We start from the raw sequence: 9,887 nt of genomic DNA on the forward strand, positions 1-9,887 counted from the left end.
GCTGATACACGGAGAAGAGAATTGGCTTTTGAGGTAGGAGACTATGTGTACTTGAAGGTGTCTCCCATGCGAAGTGTGAGAAGGTTTAACATGAAAGGGAAGTTAGCACCAAGGTACATTGGGCCTTTCAGAGTGTTGGAAAGACGAGGGGAAGTAGCATACCAGTTGGAACTGCCTGAAAGTTTAAAAGGAGTGCATGATGTCTTCCACGTGTCACAGCTTAAGAAGTGCTTGCGGGTGCCAGAAGAGCAGATACTGATAGAGGAATTACCCGTTAAAGAGGATCTTACTTATGAAGAGTATCCAGTATGAATTTTGGAACAGCAGAAAGAGTCACTAGGAGTCGGGTCATCAGAATGTGCAGAGTACAGTGGAATAGATATACCAAGGAAGAGGCTACCTGGGAATGGGAAGAAGATTTAAGAAAGTCATATCCTCAGTTGTTTGAGTAAGCACCAACCGAATCTCGAGGACGAGATTCATTTTAAGGGGGGTAGAATTGTAACACCCTAAAAATTTCATTTTTCCAAATAGGGCAATTTGTTTTAATTAATTGTTGTGAGCACTAAGATATAGTAAGAAATGAATTTTTATTGAATTAAAATTCACTATAAGGCCTAGACACATGCTTGTGCATTCATGCTGCTGCATAGATTTTATTGAGTGGTGTTTCTTTTAATTTAAAATGATTTTAAAATCCTTTCAAAAAGAATTGAGCAAAAGATGAATTTAGAAAATGGAAAAGGCTCATCTCTCTCCCTCCCCACTCTCGGGCTCGGCCCACTCCTCCTCCAACCCCTCCCCCCCCCCCGCGGCCTACCTACCTTTCCCTCCCCCCCTTTCTCTCTTCAGCACGGCCCAGCACCAGCGCGGCCCAGCGCCAGCTCCCGACACAGCAACCACGCGCGTGTCGGGTATTCTTAACATCATTACCAAAAGTAGGCTTAGTTTTCTAATTCTGATAACGGTGCCAAAAATGCCAAACCTATCCCTCATACCACTTAAGCCAAGTTGTCATCCCCAGCATGATATGAGAGATGCGGTATTGAAATATGCAATTGCTCATCTAAATAAATAATGAATGGGATCTGCAAGCGCACAGATTAATACCGATGTAGCATTTTAACCGGGAAGTATTCCAGGTATCGTTATTTATATTTTTACCACTGGGAAGGGATTAGTAATCATCAATGTTGATTATAGAATGGAATATAAGATTGAGTATCTATCATCATGTATAATTGAGAACATTTATCTAACTCTTTCATACAGGGGTAAGTGTCACATAAAACATATATGAAGTAATGATTAGTGACAAAGATAATTAATCTGATCAGCATTACTTAGCCACATAATAAATATGATAAGCTCCTCAATTATATATTCTAGCAAGTCATTAGCATGGTATTAGAACGAACTACAAGAATATTTCCTAAGATATTCTCAACTATATAGTCTATCATATCATAGTTAGTGCAATTATACTTAGCAATCATTGCAAGACAAGATTATGCCCATGCATAGTGATATTAGCAAGGAATATGAGAAACAACGTAATCACTCCCCTGTAATAATGTTGCTCTGCCAGCCCAATACACGAGAGGGGGACTATATAAGAATCAATGAAGCTGTCACTATCATGAACTACACCGCGATCTGGCATATTGGGTACAATCGCAGATAAATACGGTATAAGCACCACCCTTACACAATATCTATCATTTACCCATGGATCTGATGGATAAACTCTATACGATCCTAAACATGTATATAGATCCAATCTAACTAAGCCAAGTACATAACTATGATAAACTAAGAACAATATAATCTTGAATCTAAACAAGTAGAGCAAAGTCATAAGCAATATATTGAAGTAGAACAAAGTCATATTCATAATATTGATGAACAAGATGAACAATTAGAAGAACAATTAGAGAATTACCAAGAATCCTCTTGACAGATCCGGAAACCAATCGAAGATTGACTCCTTCTAATTCTAATCCTATGTAGCTATGCTAATCTAGATGTCTAATTGATGTGGTGGCTCTAGGCTTGATCAGAGGCTTCTTCTCCCTTGAGGAATAATGAATTAGTGTTGAGAGGCTCTCTCCTCCAGGGGCCAGGAGGTCTGGTTTTATAGTCCCTTCAAGTGAATATGGGCCGTTGGATCAAACCAAGATTGATTGAACGATTATCCTTGATCCTGGAATGTAATCCCGAAAGAGAGTTCTCATTGGACTATGTAAGGGGGCAGGCGCCCTGGTCTCCTGGGCGGGCGCCCAGGGCCAGGCCCCGTTCGGCCCCCGCTTCTGGAGTCTTCTAGATGTAAGATAATTGTGCGGCACGTTGATATCTCTGTAATCCCGACGTATGGACCTTTCTTCCGTATTTCCTGATAACCCCCTGCAGAAGTAGACAAACACCAAAACTCGTGGAATTCTGTCAGATAAAACCCTAAGTCTGGATGTTGATTTCATTTGGATCCTTTTCTTTGTTTATTTGATAATTAAATTTGATACTTAAGGACCATCAACAAACTCCCCCAAGCTTACCTCTTGCTTGTCCCTGAGCAAGGATAATCTCAGCGATGAATCAGAAGTTGTTGCAATACCTTAAAAATTGACGATACACATGCTTTTAAATAAGATCTCATCTCTGAGTTAGAGTAAACTGTCAAGACATAAAACTTACTTACTTTACCTTTTACCATGGGACTTGTAACCGTGACTTCCGTCTCGAGTAGTTAAAAGATAGAACAGCCTAGTCAAGTGCCATGTCTCTTATTCTTGATCAGCTATAGCTCTAGAGTTTTTGTAGTTTTTCAAATAAAACTCAGAGATTCCTTTTATGACTCTCTCATATCTCTCTTTTGCTGTATTTCTGGATCCTTACCAAGACAGTGATGGTATATGCCTTCTCTCAAAATATGTGGTATTTGTGGTATAAGGCATAGTGATATTGCCTTCTCTCTCACCCTACTCTAATAAGGCTTTAATATCTGGAGCTCATAGGTGGGAGATAAAGTATACATACTTACAAGACATTTATTGCATAGTCAAACCATGGATCGAGAAGAACAAGTCAATAAGTTAAACCAAGGTGTGCATGTGTGGCGAATGAATGGTGTATGGTGATAACAATGGTGAAAGTCTAATTCTACTTTTGCTCTTTGAGGGGATACATACCTTCCTTGCTTTTTGAAACTTTGTGAGGAGAATGAGATGCTCTATATTTTCTTTTTCTTTCCTCTTAGGTGGGTATCTTGTACCCCTAATTCTACTATCGGACACTTGTCCATTTTCACCTCTCGTCTCACTTTTTCTTTTCTTTTGATGTTCCGGGCACTTGTCCCTTTCTATTTCCTCGTATTATTTTTTTCTCTTTTTTTAGAGCACTCATCTCTTGATATAATATAGCAAGTGGTAGTAACAAGATAACTTGAGCATTTATTTCACAAGGGAAAAACAGAAATATTTTTGGCTATTCTATTTCGGATTAGGAGTAGAATATTTTTGGGTGGTTCTGGAGATGGAAATGAGTGGATATATGTGGATGGTACTTCTGGAGTAGAAGCAACATATGTGAGTGAACGTGCAAGTGAATCTTGATTTAACCACATGACAAGCTCCTAAGGGTCTACATAGCTTGACCACACTCAATGCTTATAAGTAGTCAAATTAAATGTGTGGCTCAAAGTCTAGCAAGCATGTATGTATGGCTGTGGTAGGAATTTAAACTTTCATCATATAGGAACTCATCATGTAATGTTTTAAAGATTTTCAAGGATAAAATTCTCCAGAATTCCAGCATCTCTAGGAACAGATAAACAGCAGCTCAACCTTCCCAGATCATATCCGTTAACAACTTAGACTTCAGATCAAGTTTTCTTCCCACAAGTCTAGGTTTAGAGCAAGCTTTAAATTATAACAGTTATGTCTAAACTTGAGAGAGAACTTCAAATTTTAAAAATTAGGCAGATCAACTATTCATCATATCCATGCTAGAGTTTTATTATTAAGATTCAGTTTAGCATAGCCACTTTATTTATTTATTTATTAAACAAACTAGCAAAAGATATATATATATATAAGCACAAAATCTTTATTTGGTTTTCCGTCGTTATGCATATTTATATTTTAATTTAGTATAAGTATAAAGATAGAAAGGAATACTTAGCGGGATAAATGGGGGTGCTCTCCCCTAAGATGAATTTTGACGTAATTTCTTTTGATGTAGCTAGCAGGTGGCAGAGGTGTATTTGAAAGTCGGCAGTATCCTGACAGCGATTAGAATGTCCTCCGTCTGTCTGTGGAGCTCAAATAGACAACAAAGCTTTGTGGAACTAATTAGGTGTTAGCATAAATACCTAGCCTTTATCATGTTGAGCCTCCTCAATAAATATTACTCTCTATTTTTATATTTTCATTTTATAAAGCAGAAAAAATATTTATTTTATTTTTATGCCACCACAGTGAATGTACTTATGGGTTTTATGCCACTCGTATACTCACATGGGGCTTACTGTTTTTTTAGCATTTTTATTTTCTTTTTAGGATAGTACGAACATGATTAACTAAGTAAACTATTTGAAATAATTGAAAGGGAAAGGATAACTACCAAGTTTACCTCTTGGCAAGGCGTTCGGTGTTTTTAAGTCCTCCGAACGGGACTCTCCGTTTTCTCAATTATCCTAGGATTCGTTGGGTGGCGGAGTCGGTACTTCCGGCAGCGCCTCCTCTTCATGTATAGTTATCTTCTCTCTCCATACCTGACTTGGTGCTACGGTCTCCTTTGGATAATTCTGTTTAAACTGTATATCTTCTGACATTATCACTTCTCCTTCATAGTCTGCCCATCCATCCTTGATAATTTCCCTCCACTTGTTGCGGTTGCATCATTTTCTTCTTGTCCTGACTTGCTTAGAGTCTTCAACAATATAGTTAGGGTCAGTAAAATAGTGGCGTATCTTCTCTGAGGGGAAGTGCATATGGACTTCTCTAGTTCCAATGTAGATGATTGCTTTAACGGTGTTGAGGAACGGTCTTCCAAGGATGATGGGTGGATCGTATTCGCCTTCTCCCATGTCAATAACCTGAAAGTCTGTGTAGACAAAATGATCGTCTATTTTGATAGGGACATCAGTTATTGTTCCTTTAACCTCTCGAAATGTCTGATCTACCATCTGGAGCTGAATGTATGTTGGTTTTAGGGGCATGGTTCCGAACAAGAGCCGATAGGTTACTGCGGCCATTATGTTGACGCCCGATCCGGTGTCACAAGTCGTCTTGTAGAAGTTGTATCCATTAATGGAGCAATAGATGCTTGGCATTCCTGGGTCATCCTTCTTGGTTTCCGCCTTCTGGAGTCTTCTAGATGTAAGATAATTGTGCGGCACGTTGATATCTCAATGTAATCCCGATGTGTGGGCCTTTCTTCCATATTTCCTGATAACCCCATGCAGAAATAGACAAACACCAAAACTCGTAGAATTCTGTCAGATAAAACCCTAAGTTTGGATGTTGATTTCATTTGGATCATTTTCTTTGATTATTTGATAATTAAATTTGATACTTAAGGACCGTCAACAGCGCGCGCCTCCACCTTGCAGCAGCCGCTGACTGGTGTGTCGCGCGCCCCGTGTCACTGCCAGGCGGGGCCCATCTGTCGGACCCGACTTACACCCGTAGCCGAGCCGGACTCGGTGAGTCTCCGCGTCGGCCACGCGCGAACCCCGCCGTTGGCTTGACCTGCACGCCGAGGAGGCTTTAAATAGTGGCCGCAACTTGTTAGACGAACCTTTGAAAGGCTTCATAGTGAACCCTGCCGGTCTTCCTTAGGAGTGGGCTAAGGGGCTGATCACCTCGGGCGAAAGGGTAAATCACGACTCACAGTGAAAGTGTACAACCTCTGCAGAGTGTAAAACTGATATATCAGCCGTGCTCACGGTCACGAGCGGCCTTGGACCAATACAGAATAAATAATCACTAATGGCAAATCACTAAATGTTATTATTGTTAATATGTTGTTTATGCTATTCTTTATTCACTTTACCTGGTCATGAGTTTACTATGGGTCATGACAACTTGATGCTACTCCTATGCTAAAATTGTGACAACTAAAAGCTACATGCAGTTGAACCAGTGTCTAATCTTTGAGCCTCATGAACCCCATGTTACACTTGTTAAGTACGAGGTGTACTCACACTTGTTTATTTTCTTCATTTGGATAAAAATCCTGGATGGTAACAGATGGCATGGGTAATGACTACTACCAGTACTTCCCTGAGGATTTCTAGTCTTGTGGTCAACCAGTTGACGTGCCTATGTGATGGAGCTTCCATGCAAGAGTTATCTTTTATTTCCGCTTTATTTGTGTAAAGACTCGAGTTATATCATTATGTAATAAACACTTGTGATGATACTCCCTATAATTTGTCGGCTTATGTGTGATTGATCTCTGAGCACACATAAGGTTTTGCATTCAATTTTATACTTAAAATTGGGCGTGACACGTAGGTAGCGTGCCCGTACGTTGATACGGAATATCAAAACTTTTGTATAGAAAATATATGGATCGCACGAGAAAATAACAGTACTGTTAAATTAAATACCGATGTTATCATAAAATTTACACAGCCACAGAGGACGTAGCGTCGCAGCATATAGACCCTTTTCTTGATACGACTAAATTAATGTTTTATATCGGTAGGAACAAAAGTCTAATATCTATTACTTTCATGCAAATTGTCACTTGGAGAAGTTTAACAATTTGCTTTCCTTAGAATCATTTGGCTTGAGCTACCCGTTGTGCAGCTCAAATGGCATCAGTTGTTCTTGTAGTCAAATTAGATAACTGGGTGATGACGCCACCCCTTTTTCCATTAACTAAAATATATTCTCACTGTATAGTTTGACAAGTAGTATTTTTTAACAATGGCCAAAAGTTCAGAATTAACAGAATATAGAACATACAATCATTTGATTTTAAAGAAATATGAGAACGGACCTTGGATGGGATAATAAATGCCTCTTGTAGATGTGTCATTGCAAATTCTTTCACAAGCACCGACGATGAACTTCTTGTCGGTGGCTACTGCCTCATTGTGGCCAATTTTTTCCTGCTGATCATACAAATATAATTGAGTTAGAAACAATAAGTCCAACCATTATTATCATTTATAATGTACATTTACTGCACTTGAATATTACCCTTGGATGCAAGTTTAGATTGATTTCTAACAAACTGCTATGGGTCACACTTGAGGTGCCACCAGGACCCTGACAAGTCCAGGTGTACCCAAAATCACATACAAATATCAGGATATCCAGTTAGAAATGTTTTTCGGCCTCCATCCTTTGGTTCTTTCTTTGGGACCGCAGATCATGCATAATATACACAAATAGGAAATACCACATAATCATTCCCTACAGTATGTTTGTCCATTTTAAGTAAAGATACCAGCTTTTTGGAGAATGGATGTGTTCTATGCACTGTCTATTGAATCCTATGTACGCAACAACTTATCTTATTAATTATTATACAGTAAGTTAAATTTCAGTCATGCAATTTTACAGAATAAACAATCCAATTTGCGAATAATCAAACTAAAGAGCATAACTATACATTCTGCCAGATTGATGCTATCCTATGTGCTCGAGATTGTGGCGGCACCAAGATTAGAGATCGTGAGATTTGGAATGCGAGCACCCTCCCTCAGGGACGACGTTTCTTTTTTTTGAAGAAAAATGAAAGAGGCACAGAGGAGGTGGCCAGTAATCGAACCGTGGGAGAGGTTGCTTGATCGCACGGGATGGGAGTCGCGGTATCACGAAGATCGCACGGGCGAGGCGGAGGCCACCCAAAAAATTATGGCATCATTTGGTGGTCTTACTTTTGTTCTTCTTAGTTGTAGGAGATATTCCGAACGCATATTTATGTTCGATTTAAATCTAAATACATTTTCTGAATTTATAAAATTGCCCCTGAGTTTGTTTTAGCTTATAAAATATTCGTTTTAACTCTAATTTGACTCATTCAAATTGCGTTAGATTCATAATCATGAGCTCTACATGTTAGTAATACTGTTTACTCAGTTTGAAACTTTTTAGTTTCGTGACGCTATTTAATTAATTATTTTTCTAAAGAAAATCTTAGAAAATTCAATCTCGTAAGTTTTAGCTTCGATTTTCGTGATCTTTACGTCCGTGTGATCGTAGCGCCGCATAGAATCATTTTATAAACTTTTCCTATTATTTTTATATGACTGGTGTACTGTTCTAATTGGAGATTCTTTGCTTCGCGTTTGTTTGTCTCCGATTGTTTGTTTGATGATGATTGATGATTGAGTATAGACGGTGAGGTGTATTTTGGGATCAAGATCAGAGCCTTGGCAAGTAAGACCAGCAGAATCAGCAAGATTAGCAGGAGCAATTGGATTAAGGCAAGTATAGCATTTGGGTTTTATTTCTGTGACCATGATCCTATGACTAGATTAATGTTAAGTAATAAATGATAAAAATGACTTTTTAACATCTTGATGATTTATCTGTAAGTGATAACGGGGACAACAGTGCAACCATAAGGGCTATAATGGCTCTAGCTTTAGTTAAGTATGAGTAACTTTTCTAGCTTGTTAGCGGTTACCCGTGTGGCACAATTGGGGAATAGCAGACCGTGGATTCCTGTGGGTGGATCACACGGATTGACTAATGAAACCAAGCGGTCTTAACTTGTTAGACGAACCTTTGAAAGACTTCATAGTGATCCCTGCCGACCTCCCTGGGAAGGGGGTTAAGAGATTAGCTACTTCGGGCGGAAGAGTAAATCAAGACTCATGGGTAAAGATGTACAACCTCTGCAGAGTGTTAAAAACTAGTATACTAGCCAAGCTCACGGTCAGGAGCGGCCTTGGGGATTGTTGCATTAAGGGTGATGATTCTTGTCGTGTCAAGATGTGCATTATTTATTGTTTAATGCTTTACAATATTTATGTCACATTGATCATGAGATTGTGGGATCTATACATTCTAGTTGCTATACTTGTGGAATTCGACATGGACTTACTCTTGCTATTTTCCCCACACATCAGAACATGTTTTAGGCTTATGATCAACCAGTCAGTTGGATCGTATAGAGAGAAGTTAATACCCGAAGTCTAGAGTTGTTTATCCGCTGTTTGCTATCAAAGGTTATCTCTAATTTATTATTTACGTTAAATAATTTATGTATTATCTTTTGATATTACTCCTTATTTTAGCTATATTCACTACTAACTTTTGACCCTTATGCCACGCTTTTTTGTTACAACAACAAGTTTTGGGTGCAATATGGAGTGTTTTCGCAACCATTCGGCCATCTGGTTGCTATAGATCCTAGTTCTGGCCACGCAAATTGTTTCGTTGAAATAAGTATGGAGAGCCTTGCAAAAAGTAATTGCTATCGCAACCCAATTTAGATTTGTTGCAATTATTCATATTTGTTGCAACGGTTTACATTATGTTGCTTCCAATTTTATCGGTGTTGCAATTAGAAGATGAAAATGCAACGCTCAGGTTGAAGGTTGCAATATCCCATTCATATGGCAACGGATAATTTCATACTATTGCAACCAATTATAGAACGGTTGCAATTGGTGATAACTGTTGCCATGATTAGATTTGTGTTGCGAGTAGTTATATTGTCGTTGCAATAATTAGACGTTATTGCAATGCTTTATTTGATGGCTACAAAAACAATATATATTGCAACGGATATATTTAAATTTATTTAATTGTTTGTTGCGTTGCAAAAGAAAAATATTTCGATGTACAGGTTAATAAGAAAAAATAACTAAAAAAACATTGGCAGTGAAGTTTGAACCTTGAACCTCAAGCTCACCAGGTTAGGCC

The sequence above is a fragment of the Sorghum bicolor genome, chromosome 5 (assembly GCF_000003195.3).
Source record: "Sorghum bicolor cultivar BTx623 chromosome 5, Sorghum_bicolor_NCBIv3, whole genome shotgun sequence".
Classification (NCBI taxonomy): Eukaryota; Viridiplantae; Streptophyta; class Magnoliopsida; order Poales; family Poaceae; genus Sorghum; species Sorghum bicolor.